The sequence below is a fragment of the Phocoena phocoena genome, chromosome 3 (assembly GCF_963924675.1).
Source record: "Phocoena phocoena chromosome 3, mPhoPho1.1, whole genome shotgun sequence".
NCBI lineage: Eukaryota > Metazoa > Chordata > Mammalia > Artiodactyla > Phocoenidae > Phocoena > Phocoena phocoena.
The window spans coordinates 123,801,707-123,818,137 of record NC_089221.1 but is presented as its reverse complement, the minus strand read 5'-3'; the positions used below and the strand labels follow the sequence as shown (position 1 = coordinate 123,818,137).

Sequence of the window (16,431 nt, the reverse complement as noted above, 5' to 3'; positions counted from 1 at the left end):
CTGTAACAGCACAAAACTACAAAACACATGGTCGCTAGCCCACTAGGAAGGTTATTAAGTAGTAGAAGCGTTCTGGGGATAGTGCCTGATGTATCATGGCTACTAAATCATCCTGAATGAATGAATGAGTGAGACATGTGCATAGAAGGTCTAACATCAGATAAAATGTGGTACGTGTCTCACAATACACTAGTGCTGTGATTCTTAGACTGTGTGTAAATGAAGGCATCGGGTCTTAGCTTTTTTCTTCAAAGTGAAAATTCTCTTCGGATTTCTTTTAGTTAGGTTAGCGAAAACAGATCCTAGTGTAGGCCTTTTGTAAAAGCAAAGTGGCAAAAGGCAAACATTTGAAAAGCAGGGGATACCCTGCATGCTGTTGTGGCCAGTGGTGTTGGTTCTAGGGTCAGACAAACCCAGTGTGAACTTAACTCCTTGGACTTGAACTTAACCTCTCTCTCTAAGCCTCAGTGTCTCCCTCTATAAAATGGGGACAGTAACAGAGCCTGCATAATTGGATGGTGGTGAGGATTCAGCAAGATAACGCCTGGCCCACAGTAAGCAGTCCGTATTTATTTATGAGTGTTTTATTCTTATCACAACAATGCAGGAGCACAGAGTTACAGATGAGAAAGCGGAGACTCAAAAAAGCAAGTAATTTACATGAAGTCAGGATTGAATTGAGGGTGGAACCGAGATTCAAACGCAGGTGTAAAGCCCGTGGTGGAAGCTGTTGATAGGCAGTGCCTAGGAAGGCTTCCCGTCTTTGCCTCACTGGGCCCAAGTGGGAGGTAGCTGGATGGGCCAGGTCCCGGGAGAGCAGAGAACAGCACGGGCATTTCACTGGTGGAGTCTGGCCTTCAGGAAATCAACACGCTATGGTTCCCTTGTTTCCTGATCACCTGAGGCGGGTGACCCGAAGCGCAGGGTGTGAGCAACAGTGGAGTTGGAAAGATCTCTTACTCTTCAGCCAAATTCAAAATGAGAACAGGGCACAGACGGCCCCTTCTTCCCCATGACCAAGTCGTCCAGCAAAAGTGCTCGCTGAGAGATAAAGCCTTTATTTTCTCCAGTGATTACAAAATGTGTCTTCTCTCTGCATCGGAGTCCAGAGCCTTCAGGTCCCAGAGGCCTCGAAGTGATGATGGTATGTCTGGAGCCAGTGGGAGGGCCTAGCAGGTAATAAGGTGATCAACAGATTTGAAGATTGTTCTCCACGTCGCCCCTGGTGCCTGATGTTAGGTCCATAAGAGACATCTCTGCTCTGGTTAATTCTCTGTGGTTGGTGAGAACACACACCTAATGAAGAAGTCCAAACCAGGGGTTTAAGCCCTAGGCCAATTCAATTCATTTTACTGGGACCATGCCCTCGGAGATGGGGGCTCCCTCTGCCTGTGAGCACCAGGTTGAAGGGGTCACCCTTGCTAAACATGGGACTGGAGGAGAAATGATGCAGCATGGGGGGACAGTAGTGGGCTATAGAACCAGAGCTAGGTTTACATCCTAGCTCTGCCTCTTCCTGGCCTGTGACAAAGCCAGATGACTCTCTGACGTATCACGGCTACTAAAGCACACTGAATGAATGAGACGTTTAGAAAAGATCTAACGTCGGTAAAATGTGATATGTGTCTCCCAATACACTTTCTGCATCTGTAAAGCAGGCAGCTTGTGAGAGTGGAACAGGCTATCACACACGTAAAGAGTCTAGCGCAGGGCCCGGTGGATGGGAGGCAATGGCTCCACCTGCTCCAACACGGTAGCTCTGACCACTCCATGGATGCAAGTTCCAGGAGCATTCAGGCACAGCACTGACTGTCCCTAAGTTAGGAGCAATGTTTGCTTGTAGAAAGCCAGTGCTGGGAGCACAGAGGCATGCACAGGAGCCGTGAGGAGACAGGCAGTGACCAGCCCCCACCAGCATCCCTCCGTGCAGTGCTTTGCCCATGCCGAGATGGACCCTCCTCTCCCGGCTTTGCACGGAGACGACTGCCAGCAGGGAGCTGCTCCCCTCTCCCTTTCCGTGTTTATGCCTCTCATTGCAGTGATTATGTAGACAGCCTAGAAAATGGGGGCATCTTGGGAGTGCAACCCTGGCCTCGCGGTGCCATGACAACCAGCTTCCGAGCAATCACCCTTAATAATGCCACACACGGTCTCTGCCACCTGGGCAGGGACTCCCAAGGGAGTTCGAGCTTCTCCTGGAGCAGCTGCACACAGTTTCCTGCTGGAAACAAATTATGAGAGGGAGAGAGAGAGAGGAGAAAGCAGGGAGTTAAGACATCTAACCTGTGTTGTACGGAGCGCACCCAGGGACCCGGGGACACTGCCTCATGTTCCTGGAGCCCACTGGCTATAGGAACACGTAATTCCACAGTAGGAGGTATACAACCCCATGGACACCTTTGTCGCCCACCCCCCGACAGAGAGAGGGATATCACGGAGTGAAAGACCAAATATGAGGGCTTGTCATGCTGGGCCTCACTGCTACCAGATTTCTTCATTAGGCTCCTGTCGAGACGCCCACTGCCAAATCATCTTGTCTGGACTGGAGCCGTCCTTTCCTGCTGCCAGCTGGCGAGAAGATGCTCAGAGCCCTCCTTCAATCAGTATCTTTGCAGAATGACAGTTCTCAAAAAGACACCTACCCCCACTGGGCTAATAAATGATTAATCCTCACAAAGGAAGGACAGTCAGGCCCCCCATGAATAAACTTACCTGTGGATGCGAGCCCAAGTTCAGCCTTTAGAGTGACAGGCGAGCCCTGAGCCAAACAGGTTCTTGCCTCCCCTCTCTTTAGATCACAGATTCTAGCTCCTTCATGAGAAAGGTCTAACCCGGGGCTAAGGAGCCCTTAGGACACTGCCCTCACCCAGGGAGCACAGGTCCCAGTCTCACCAAGCTGTGAAATGAAAATCATTCCGTCAGGAAGCACGTGCTGCTGTTATCACTAGTGCCACCTTTCTGTGGATCCCATTCCCTGAACTAGGATTACTTGTAAATTCTGAACATATATATGTTTTATATATATTGCATATATATATATATATAATTATTTTTTAATAACAGGGAGAAGTATGGAGAGTGACCAAATTAACCAGTAAGGGGAAGGAAAGGATGTACTGGGCTGAGGTGGTCAAGGAAGTCTTCCTGGAAGAGACAGTGAGCCCTGATGGTTGAACAGGAGTCAGAGAAACAGGGGAGCAGGGATAGAATGGTATTCTGGACTGATTGTATATCCCCCGCAAATGTATGTTGATATTACTAACCCCCAATGTCATGGTACTAGGAGGTAGGGCCTTTGGGAGATGATTAGGTCATGAAGGTAGAAAGAACCCTCATGAGTACAACATGTGGACGCAATAAGAAAATGATCCCCTGCGTCCCAGAGTGGGGCCTTCACCAAAATCAGACCATGCTAGCATCCTGCTCTCAGATCTCTAGCCTGTAGAGCTATGAGGAATTTCTGTTGCTCGTAAGCCACCCAGTCTATGGTATTCTGTAATAGCAGCACAAACTAAGACGGGAGGGGAATAAGCATGGATCAAGCCCTGGCACATGCTAAATGCTCCATAAACATCGGGCATCATTATTGCAGCATGTAAAACAGAGGTCACACACTACAGCCCGTATGGCTTACAGGTGGCTTGTGTTTGAGCACATACTTAAAATGTTTAACTACTTACTAACATTGAAACATCAGGGTTCCTCAGAAAAATGTAGACTTTGAGACGATGTGGCAATGCTGGACCCACATTCCTGTGTGGCAGCAGGCAGCTGGAGCTGAGTGGAAACAGGGTGTAGACACTAGTTTGCCACAGTCCCTACCACTCCCTGTTGTGTACCCATGCACGCTTCATCTATCTTACTACCTGATTGGCTCCTGGAGTAAGGAGTTCTCTGACCTTGGTGCAAATGATGAGTCGGCCAGCCAGGTTGCAGTGGAGAATCTGAGCAGGAGAGAAGTGGGCAGAAACGTTGGGGTGCTGGTCCAGGGCCTGATACGAAGGGCCTGGAATGCCAGGCCAAGTGGGTGGCACTGGTGGCTGTTGGCGATGGGGAGTCACTGTAGGTGTCCGAGCAGGGACGTGGCATTGCTTTGGGAAGAGTTACCCAGCGCACAGCAGGATCACACGCAGCCTCATGTTCTGCTGCTAAATCCCGATGGTCTGTGAGCCGCTTGGCTTGCTCTGCTTTGCAGCTGCTGTGTTCTAGTTTCTCTGGACTGTGTCAGCCTGTGGGTGCAGCAGCCGCAGTGGTGGCAGCAGGAATGCTGGGAGGAGATGATGGCTGAACTGTGATGGTTCACGAGCTCCCTGGGAAGCAGCAAACCTGTCCCGGCCCTCTCTGGTCTGCCTGCTAGGCCAGCTGGAGAGGAGAAGCTGCTGAAAGGGAGCAGGCTTTTCAGGGACCTCTTCAGGGAGCCAGCGGCCACTGCAGCCCAGAGAAATAAGAGCAGCTTCCCAGAGATGCGGGGGGAGCTCATAAGCCCTGTCCCCTCCCTTTATTGACAGTCTGGGGAAAGAGGAGTATTAATTTCCTGTTATTACTATAACAAATGATCACACGCTTGGTAAACTTAGTGACTTAAAACAGTAGAAGGTTATCATCTTACAGTTCAGAAGTCCACAGTGTGCCTCACTGGGTCTGCAGGGCTGGGCTCTTTTGTGGAGGCTCTGCGGGAGGGTATGCTTCTTGCCTTTTCCAGATTCTGGAGGCAGCCTCCCATGGCTCCTGGCCCCTTCCTCCATCCTCCAAGCCAGCGATCGCCATCGAGTCCCTCTCACACTGCATCCCTCTGACACTGACTCTCCTGCCTCCTTCTTCACTTAGAAAGACCCTGGTCATTACACTGGGTACTGCCAGGTAGTCCAGCATAATCGACCCATTTTGTTTGTTTGTTTGTTTGTTTTCTGGTACGCGGGCCTCTCACTGTTGTGGCCTCTCCCGTTGCGGAGCAGAGGCTCCAGGCGCGCAGGCTCAGCGGCCATGGCTCACGGGCCCAGCCGCTCCACGGCATGTGGGATCTTCCCGGACCGGGGCACGAACCCGTGTCCCCTGCATCGGCAGGCGGACTCTCAACCACTGCGCCACCAGGGAAGTCGATCGACCCACTTGAAGGTCAAGTGGTCAGCAACCTCAATTCCCTTCTGCCATGTACCATAGTCACGGGTTCTGGGGATTAAGGTGTGGACATCTTGGGGGGTAGGAGGTAGAAATGAGCAACTTTTCTTCCTTTAAGGAAGAAAACAAAGCCTCCAGCCATGATAAGTAAGTAAGTAAGTGGGCCCACTCCTTGTTGAAGGAAGTGCCAAAGAACACAGGACCTTTTCTGTCTAGCTCACTCTTGTAACCCCAGTACCTGTCAGAGCGCCTCACACCTACCAGGCAGTCAATACACGTTGGTTGAAGTGTGTGACACTAATAATATTTGTTAACTTCTGATCACGTGCTGGACACCGTGCTAGGTGGATTCTTACAACCATGCAAAAGTGGGAACAGATGTCTGCATTTTCAAGGTAATGAAGCTGAATCTTAGAGAGGAACGAAAACTTGACAAACACAATCCAGCCTGTAAGTGGTGGGGCACGGGTTCCAGCCAAATATGTCTGACTCCAAAGTCCATTAACTTGTCCTGTACCGGCCGGAAGGACACGCCTTAGTAAATGTCAGTAAATCTTCCTAAGCGATGATCTCATCCTCCAGCTTCCCACATGTGCTCTCTGTGCTGCTAGTCCCAGGGTCCCAGTGTCCCCCCAGAATGTATTTATCACCTCAGGCATTTACGCATGCTGATTGCCCTGTCTAGCATAGGAAGCACCCCTGAGACCGCCCCCAGCCAAACACAGTCATCAGGAGTCAGTAAACGGTGGTCTGCAGGCCACCTCTGGCCCACCACCTGTTTTGACACAACTCCAACAAAGAACAAGGTTTTTGCACTTTTAAATGGTTGAACAGAAATCGAAAAAAGAATACTGTTTCATGACACATAAAAATTAGATGACACTGACATTTCAGTGTCTACAAGTAGAGCTTTATTGGAACAGATGCTCATCGGTTTACGTATTGTCTCTGCTGCTTTCATGCTACAAAGGCAGAACTGAGTAGTTGCAACAGGGACCAAACGGCCCTCAAAGCCTAAAATATTTGCTCTCTGGCTCTTTACAGGAGCAGTTTGCCATCCTCTGATCTATCTAGAGCTTACAGGTCATTCAAGGTTCAGCTTGTTATTAAGCCTTCCCCAATCAGACCAACCCAGATCACACCACACCAGATTGTCTCATCATTTCTGTCCCCTGTGAATTTTTGGTCCATTTTTTTCTGTCTGGAAAAAAAAAATTTTTTTTTTGACTCATTCTATCTTCACTTTGAACGATTATTTATTAAAAGAGATGATATCGGGCTTCCCTGGTGGCGCAGTGGTTAAGAATCGGCCTGTCAATGCAGGGGACATGGGTCTGAGCCCTGGTCCGGGAAGATCCCACATGCCGTGGAGCAACGAGGCCCGTGTGCCACAACTACTGAGCCACGTGCCACAACTACTGAAGCCCACGCGCCTAGAGCCCATGCTCTGCAACAAGAGAAGCCACTGCAATGAGAAGCTCGCGCACCACCACGAAGAGTAGCCCCCCTCGCCACAACTAGAGAAAGCCCACACGCAGCAACGAAGACCCAATGCAGCCAAAAATAAATAATAAAATAAAATAAAAGAGATGATATTTATGGATTATAATACAGGCAGAAATATTGTGAAAACGGTTATACAAAAGCCAGGGACCAGTGTAACCTCTTCTAGATGAATTGCTGCTGCTTTATCAAGCTATGCATTGTGTTGCTACAGTGTTCACTGTCAAACACTTATTTGTAGAATTAATGAAGGGCTGTAGGAAAAGCAAATTGCAAAGGTAGAGCCAAGCTTCATTGTTTCCCAGTTCCGAATCCTCTGAGTCTTCATCTGATCTAAGTTCCAGTCTCCAGCCCATGTCTGGAGACTATGTCATTAGGCCCATGGTAGTACAATAGCCACTAATTAAATCTTAAACTTCTCTCACTGTCCTCAGCTGGATAAAGGCCAGCATTATTGGTCCATGGGCATTCTTACCCTCCGTGGGAAAATTGTTGGCTGTTTCTCTCACTGGACAGAATTACTGAATGTGTCTTCTGTAGAGTAGAAATTACTGGCTGCATCTCAATCGGCGAGCCTTTCCTCTCCAGGGGCAAAACTGTTGCCTGCATATATCTCTGAAGGAAAATTGCCATCTGCCTCACTCTGTAGGAAGATTGCCAGTTGTGTCCCCATTATGGGGAAATTGTCAACCATGTCTCCAAACTGAAACGCATGCCAGCTGTGCTTCTGCATAGAAAAAATGTCAGCAGAAGTCGGCGATTTAAAACCCTGTGCGTGATTCTGAGCCTGTTCCTTTTTCATCCCCCTCCCTGGTTTCCTTTACTCTCCCTCTCATCTGCCTGAGTCATCAGAGCCAGGGTGGTGGTGACATTGTTCACCAAATGAGAGACGCGTGTACCGAGGAAGGTGTATTACAACTGATGGTCCAGAGACAAACTACTGTGTGTCTGTGTAACAGCCCAGATAGAAGACCTAGAAGTCAATTTAACAACTGGTAACTCTTAAGATCTGACCCCAGTGGAAAAACACATCAGGCTTTTGGACTCACCGTACAGCAAGCTTGCCTTACGCAGCACCCACTTCTGCATCGTTGCTGCCTCCCCTGTTATTCTGGGTACACGCCCTATGCTAAGTGCTTGACGTGAAAGATCTCATCTGTCCCACAACCGCCCTAGAAGGTAGAGACGCCTCTTATGTCCATTTGACAGATAAGGAAAATGAAGCTTGGAAGAAGGAGTCAAGCCACCTGTCCAAGGCTTCATAACTTATGAGCAGCAGAGCGGGATTTCTACCCAGGCCTGCTGAACTTGGAACCACCTGTGTGCTTAGCCCCCATACTGAATGGGCTGGAGGCCTTGGGTCCCCCTCCTGACCCTCCATCTTGGGCATGAGTTCCTGTGCATTGTCCAGTGTGAGGTCCAGAGGAAGCAGCCCACCCAAGGTCAGCCTTTACCTGTGGTTTCCCTGCTTTCTTCCTTCTGCTGTCTCAGACTCCGCACCCAGCACACTGCATGCTTCCTTTCTACTTTTGCCCCGCTTGTAATAAATGTAGTTTTAGCTTTAGCTTCTCTAAAGTCAGCAGTTTTCCTCTTAACTCTTCCTCTCTCTTATTTGTGATTTCAACTCTTTCCCATGAGTTTCCGAGACCTCATGCATGTAGCCAATCATCTGAACTGTCTCAGGTGAATAGCCCTGTGCCAGGCACCGTGAAGGATAACATCAAACACAAGATACTTTCAGCTCCGTGGAGAGGTATTCATGTCTGTGCATGTTAGAACACAAAACATTGTCTGTACAGGACACATAATATAGCCTATAGGATTTGAAAGGAAGTGTCAGTAGCGCTGTAACCCAAAATGTATTCTGGGGAACTCCATTCTGGAGAGATGCTGGCTGCAAGTGATTTTCTCAAAAAATAAAATGGAATGGGGAAGAGGGCGGTGGTGTGATCCAATAAGATCTGAAATCAGGATTAAGGCAGTGGTTCTCAACCAGGGGCAGCCATGCCCCGCTGGGGGACATTTGGCAATACCTGGAGCCATTTTTGGTTGTCCCCGTTGGGTCATGGGGCTTAGTGAGCTGAGGCCAGGGATGTTGCTAGACATCCTACAATGTCCCAAACTTTCTGGCCCCGAATTCAGTACTGCAAAGGTTGAGAAAGCTGGATTCCTAGATAAAGAACTTTTGTTGTTGTTTACCTACAGGACTTCTCAGCACTTTTAATAGGCTAATTGCATTATCAACCCCCAAAATTGAGTAGGACTTTCCAAAGCTCAGTTGACCTCAGAATCTGGAATCCCTGACGTATTCCCGAGTGTTCTGCTAAAGTCACTGTGGGAAGGCTAGCCTAGAGTAATGAGCATTAGTAGAGGAAGCTGACATTGCTCTATAGCAGTTGTACTATGATGTACCGTGTGTGTTTGTGTGTGTGTTTCTGCTTGGAGATTGTAGTGCTTTTAAAATAGTGTCCAAATAACTCATTAGTTTTGAAAATTATCCCTTTTTTTTGAAATATACTGTCTATTCTTTTCTCTTTTTGTTGCATTTGGTAGCTCCAATTACATGTATAATTAACCTTTATCAATATATTCCCTGTGTCCCTGATATCTTTTTATACTTTCTATTCTTTAATCTGTTCTTTTGCGGGAGATACATTCTCCACGTATTCTAGTTCACTCATTCTCTCTTTAGTTGCTAAATGCATTTATTGTGTTCTCATTGCCCTTGTTTTGTTATTATTTCCGTTTGGTTCTTTTTAATATATTTTCTAATTATCTGTGAAATTTCTTACTTGGGCATTTTATTTGTTGAAATTATGAAAGACTTATTTTAACATGTGTGTGTGTGATGTGTCCATTATCCATGTTTACTTGCTGTTTTACTCTCTGTGAAAAGAAGTTAGTCGTGTCTAGTTTCCCTGGTAGAGTATATCATTAATAAAAAACTGACAATTTTTTTTTTTTTAACTTGTAGTTGAAATACAAGACCAGTGGGATTCGTAGACCTCTCATTATCTCAGAGCTGGGAGGGACCTGGTTGGCAATCCCACCTCCTTCCTATTATAGACAAGGAAACAGGGCCAGAGAGTTGATGGTTGCCCAGTCATTCAAATGAGAGGCAGGAGGGCAGAGGTTAAGAGCATAGGCTAGCAGCAGACTGAGTTCAAATCCTGGCTGTGCGTCCTAGTAGCTATAGAACCTCTGTTCCTGAGTTGACTGATTGTACTGACTTGTGGAAAAGGAAAAGAGTATCTGTGAATATCAAATGAGTTAATACACGTAAAGCACACGGCACAAGTGCTCAACACAGATAGTAGGTGTTATTAAGAGCTGGCTCATTTGTGTTTAGCCTAGACTCCAACCCAGCATCCCTGACTCCCAGTCTGATGTTCTTTCCGGTATCCCTTGATGGGCACAGGAAGAGGTAAGCAGGAACAGAGGCACAGACGTGGGAATGCACGGGTATATCTAAAAGATGAGGGAGCTCACTTTGACTTGATTGTTTTAACAGAAATGATACTGACAACGCGAGGAAAGGCAGGTTGTGGAGGCAGGGTAACAGGCAGATGGTCAGTAGAAAGCCCACCTCTACTCTTCACTACCTGCATGATCCTGGGCAAGGTGCTCAACCTCTCCTGGTCTGTCTCATCTATAAATAAGGACAGTGAGAGTACCTTCCTCATAAATTTGAGCATCAAGTGGGATAATTTCTGCAAAGCAGGAGGACCAAGAAAGGGTAGCAGCTGTCATGATCATCACTGTTAACGTTGTTACTGGGTTACAACAAGACACAAGACACAAGCTCCCTGTTGGTGAATCTGACACATCCCCAATGAGTAGGTCTGTGCTATTAGGATTTTCTTCAAGGCTGCTTCCTCTCTCTACCGTGGTTCTCTTCATTTCTTCTCTTGATGTCTTTATTTTCTAGAAACTGGTAGAAAACTGCAGATCAGCAGGATTTCTAATGCCAAGGCAAGGGTCTTTAGGAGAAATACCAGTTCTGATTTGTCTCAAGATGTGTCACTCAAGCACTGGATACTATCGTACCACCTATTCAGTAAATTACACGGAACACAGTGATGTTCCATTTGCATTCCACTAGCTGGTTCCCCAGCACCCTTATTCCCCACTGGGAAAGCAGTAAAATCTCACCTTTTCACATCTGCAATGAAAATTGTGTAATTGTTTAATGTTTGTCTCTTCCTGTAGCCTGTGAGTTCCATGATGGTAGAACGGGGTCTGTGTTGTTCCTTGTGTCCTTGGCATATATAGCACGGGACCTGGCATGTATCACACGACAAATACTTTTCATGTTCTAGGTGACGTACTACGTGTAGTGCATGTGTGTGCAGGCACATAAAAGACACTTAAATAGCTGATAAGTGATTGCTCAGCCTGAATCGGTGAAAACCTTGAATTACAGACGACTTGTATTATTTTCACACTTTTCAAGGACTTAAACAAATTTGAGGTGAATAGAGTATCGCTTAGATAGTTAAACAGATCATGAAAGGAACCTAGTAGGTAGGTATTATTTTCATTTAAAAATTTAAATGGATTATCAGTATTCATTCATTTAACATATTTACTGAGCACCTCCTATGTTCCAGGGGATACAGCAGAACAGAACAGACAAAAACCCCCACCCTCATAGAGCTTGTATTCTATTAGGAAAGACAAATAATACATATTAAATGTCAGTGCCCATAAACTGGGGGACAGGGACAGAGGGAGGAAAGGCTGACTCATTGCACATAGGCCACGGGGATTAGAATCCAGGGGTGAGAGATGACCTGATGGCCTGGGCTTCTTGTGATGTGTTGACAGGGTCATTCAAAGTCCTGGGGGCTCCAAACTATACTTGCTAATGATGGGGTAAGGCTTGAACTCATGAGCCCTTGGTACAGAAGCTGTGCTCTTAAGTGTTTGAAATGGATTCATTCTCTTAAGGACTTGGGCTGTGTAAACAGGCTAGAGTAGAACTGAGAGCATTAAGAGCCCTTCCACTAACTTTCATCTAATTAGTGCACAATAAAAAGTACTTAGTGCAATAACCAGGAAAAAGAAAGAGCATTCCGGCTTCATAGTTCCATGATGCTATGTAGATTCTACCCTGCTATTTTCTTACAGCTCCTAAAATAAGGTCTTGTAGATGGTACAAGGCAGAATTGCATGATGATTAAGAACAGAGACTTTGAAGTTAGACAGACCCAAGTTCAAAATTCAGCTCTTCCTTGGTTGAGCTACTTGATCTTGCTGTGTTGTCCGTGGACAGGTTGCAAAGCCTCTCTGTGCCTTAGTTTTCCACATCTATAAAATAAGAAATCATGGTTCCCACTTCATAGGTTTGTTGTAAGGATTAAATGAGATAAAACATGCAAAGCGTAGGGCCTGGAACATAATAAGCTTCCCATAAACAGTAGTTATTGACACCATTAAATATTGTTGCTGAATGAATGAAAGGAATTCATGGAGTTGATATTAAGAATTGGCTAAGCATAAACATGTAATGAACTACAAAGTGCTGTGCTGGTGGGTATGTTATCTATATCCTGGCCTCTACATTCTACATAAATAATTAGCGATACATGGCTTGATTAAAATTTTTCTTTCATTTCACCTCCATTTTCTGGGGCTGTCACTTTAAGGCTTTACAATGTTGCTACACTGGCCTGCTGGTATGCCAAACATTTGGAGAACAGAGTCCTAGGTATAACCTTGTAAATATTCTTTACTTCATTTAAATATCCCCAGGTTCTGTAGTCCTCAGTCCCAAATTCTCGAGTCTTTTAATTGAAGTATAGTTAACTTACAATGTTTTGTTAGTTTCAGGCGTACAGCAAAGTGATTGAGTTCTACATATATATTATTTTTCATATTCTTTTCCATGATAGTTTATTCCAGGATATTGAATATAGTTCCCTGGGCTACACAGTAGGACCTTGTCATTTATCTTTTATATAGTTTGTATCTGCTAATCCCAAACTCCTAACTTATCCCTCCCCACCAAGAATCATAGTAAATGAAATATGATTGGCTAATACGGAACCAATGCATGCTTTTCATGATAAAAAATAGCGACTGACATTTATTGAGGACCTGCTATGTGCCAAGCAACATGCATGTCCACTCTGCAGCTGGGAAAATGGAATCTCAGAGTAGTAAATAAAATGTGGACAGCTGGGGGCCTTCCCTGGTGGCGCAGTGGTTGAGAGTCTGCCTGCCGATGCAGGGGACACGGGTTCGTGCCCCGGTCCAGGAGGATCCCACATGCCGCGGAGCTGCTGGGCCCGTGAGCCATGGCCGCTGAGCCTGCGCGTCCGGAGCCTGTGCTCTGCAGCGGGAGAGGCCACAGCGGTGAGAGGCCCGCGTACCGCAAAAACAAAAATGTGGACAGCGGGTAAATGACAGAGGCAGGAATTGACTGCCTCCGGGTGTGTAGTTTCCAGAGCCCTTCCCACTTACTGCCTCAAGCTTGCCTTGCAGATGCACTGGGTAGGGGGTGACCAAGCCTCAGGACCCCCATTCCTCTCTCTATGGGGATGCTTGTATGGGGCATGCGTGGAGTTTCTAAGTCCCCAGTCCTAATGAGATTACGTTGAATAGAAACTAAGGTGAAAATCTAGTTCTCAACTCTGAGGGTACCAATCGGAGTCCAGGGGCCTTCATTAGTGCTCCATCAATGTCCAAGGGAAATGGGCACAGACTGAGACGAGGGGTCAGAGACTGTTGACTTCATGTTTTTCTGTTTCAATAGGTTTTTTACTTCTCAAGTTCAATTCTGATTGATCAGTTTTTTTGTTGTTCTTTTACATGGTTCTGTGAAAATTAGTATTTTGGTTTGACTTATGGTTTAATTCAGCAAGGTTTGAAAGACAACTCATTATATTAGATTATGTTAGATTTTCTACAAAGAATTTGGGTTTTTAAAAATTTTTTATTTTATATTGAGGTATAGTTGATGAACAATGTGCTAGTTTCACGTGTACAGCAAAGTGATTGTTATACATGTACATGTATCTATTCTTTTTCAAATTCTTTTCCCATTTAGGTTATTACATAATATTGAGCAGAGTTCCCTGTGTTACACAGTAGGTCCTTGTTGGTTATCTATTTTAAATAGAGTAGTATGCATATGTCGATCCCAAACTCTCAATTTATCCTTCCCCTACCTTTCCCCTTTGGTAACCGTAAGTTTGTCTTCTATGTCTGTGAGTCTGTATCTGTTTTGTAAATAAGTTCATTTGTATCATATTTTAGATTCCACATGTAAGCGACATCCTATGATATTTGTCTTTCTCTGACTGACTCCACTTAGCATGAAAATCTCCAGGTCCATCCATGTTGCTGCAAATAGCATTATTTCATTCTTTTTTATGGCTTAGTAATATTCCATTGTATATAGGTACCACATCTTCTTTATCCATTCATCATCGACAGACAATGGACATTTAGGCTGCTTCCATGTCTTGATTATTGTAAACAGCACTTTCTTGTGGTATCTTTGTCTGGTTTTGGTATCAGGGTGACGGTGGCCTCATAGAACGAGCTTGGGAGTGTTCCCTCCTCTGCAATTTTTGGGAAGAGTTTCAGAAGGATAGGTGTTAACTCTTCTCTAAATGTTTGATAGAATTTTCCTGTGAAGCCACCTGGTCCTGGACTTTGTTTGTTGGAAGTTTTTAAGTCACAGGTTCAATTTCATTACTTGTGACTGATCTGTTCATATTTTCTATTTCTTCCTGGTCCAGTCTTGGGAGATTGTACCTCTCTAAGAATTTGTCCATTTCTTCTAGGTTGTCCATTTTATTGGCATAGAGCCTCTTAGGATGCTTTGTATTTCTGCCGTATCCGTTGTAACTTCTCCTTTTTCATTTCTAATTTTATTGATTTGAGCCCTCTCCCTCTTTTTCTTGATGAGTCTGGCTAAAGGTTTATCCATTTTGTTTATCTTCTCAAAGAACCAGCTTTTAGTTTTATTGATCTTTGCTATTGTTTTCTTTGTTTCGATTTCATTTATTTCTGCTCTGATCTTTATGATTTCTTTCCTTCTACTAACTTTGGGTTTTGTTTGTTCTTCTTTCTCTAGTTCCTTTAGGTGTAAGTTTAGGTTGTTTATTTGAGATTTTTCTTGTTTCCTGAGGTAAGATTATATTGCTATAAACTTCCCTCTTAGCACTGCTTTTACTGCATCCCATGGGTTTTGGATCATTGTGCTTTCATTTGTCTCTAGGTATTTTTTTAATTTCTTCTTTGATTTCTTCAGTGATCTATTGGTTGTTAGTAGCATATTGTTTAGTCCTCATGTGTTTGTGTTTTTTACAGTGTGTTTTTCTTATAATTGATTTCTAGCCTCATAGTGTTGTGGTCAAAAAAGGTGCTTGATATGATTTCAATTTTCTTAAATTTACTGAAGTTTGATTTGTGACCCAAGATGTGATCTATCCTGAAGAATGTTCCATGTGCACTTGAGAAGAAAGTGTAATCTGCTGTTTTCGGATGGAATGTCCTAAAAATATCAGTTAAATCTATATGGTCTATTGTGTCATTTAAAACTTGTGTTTCCTCTGTTTTGATGATCTGTCCATTGGTGTAGGTGAGGTGTTAAAGTCCCCCACCATTATTGTATTACGTTAGCATTTGCCTTAGGTCATCCTATGGTGGGTGCATATATATTTATAATTGTTATATCTTCTTCTTGGATTGATCCCTTGATCATTATGTAGTGTCCTCTTTGTCTCTTGTAACAGTCTTTATTTTAAAGTCTATTTTGTCTGATGTGAGTATTGCTACTCCAGCTTTCTTTTGATTTCCATTTGCATGGAATATCTTTTTCTGTCCCCTCACTTTCAGTCTGTATGTGTCCCTAGGTCTGAATTGGTTCTCTTGTAGACAGCATATAGATGGGTCTTGTTTTTGTATCCATTCAGCCAGTCCATGTCTTTTGGTTGGGGCACTTAATCCATTTACATATTAGGTAATTATCAATATGTATGTTCTTCTTGCCATTTTATTAATTGTTTGGGATTTGTTTATGTAGGTCTTTTTTTCTCCCCTTCCTCTTTTGTTCTTTTCTCTTGTGATTTTTCTTTTTTATAAGTTGGTCCAATTTTATTGAAATCTGTTACAGAAGACAATTCAAATGGGAACCGCCGTCTGTGGTTTTAAGACCTGTAGAAATCTGAGTTACGTTTTACTGCAAAATATAAAATACATTAATTCAAACTACAGTGTAAAAAGATTTTATTATTAATGAATTGTATGTCCTCATTAAATTAGATATTTGCAAATGTTTTCCTAAATAGTTACAGCTAATTTAGAGATATCTTTTAAAGTTCAAATAGCTAGTTTAAATTTGAGAAAACATACACTCACTGTAACATGAAAGATGTTCACATTGAGATACTTCAGCCCCAAACTTCACAAACTACTAGAAATTAGAGGATACTTTGTTGCTAGAGGAAAAAATATCACTTACATCAGGGAAAATTATACTAGACTACCAGTTTAAAATAAGCAATAGTTCACATAGTATTACAGAAATTCTCTCTTGCCTTACAAATGCAAGATAAATCCTCTAGACTCCCTTCTCTGTAGAGACCACCAGCTCACTACCCAGGCTCTGAAACTTAGCACAATTAGGGAAAAAACCAGACAGGCTTCAGTATGAGAATTAGCCAAAACATTTCCTGAGGGAAGCATTTCTGATTCTGTTTTTGTTAAGCATTCTCTTGATCTTTAAGCTCTTTTTTTTTTAAAACAAAACAAACAAAAAATCCCACTCAATCCCCAAGATCAGTTTGAAAATGAAAA

General features: G+C 44.2%; 1 protein-coding gene across 3 annotated transcripts in view; it reads left to right on the top strand.

Moving 5' to 3' along the window:
- Nucleotides 1-16,431, top strand: part of PPP2R2B (protein phosphatase 2 regulatory subunit Bbeta) — a 454,043-nt gene that overhangs the window by 421,332 nt on the left and 16,280 nt on the right. The gene's annotated exons all lie outside the window — the stretch shown is intronic.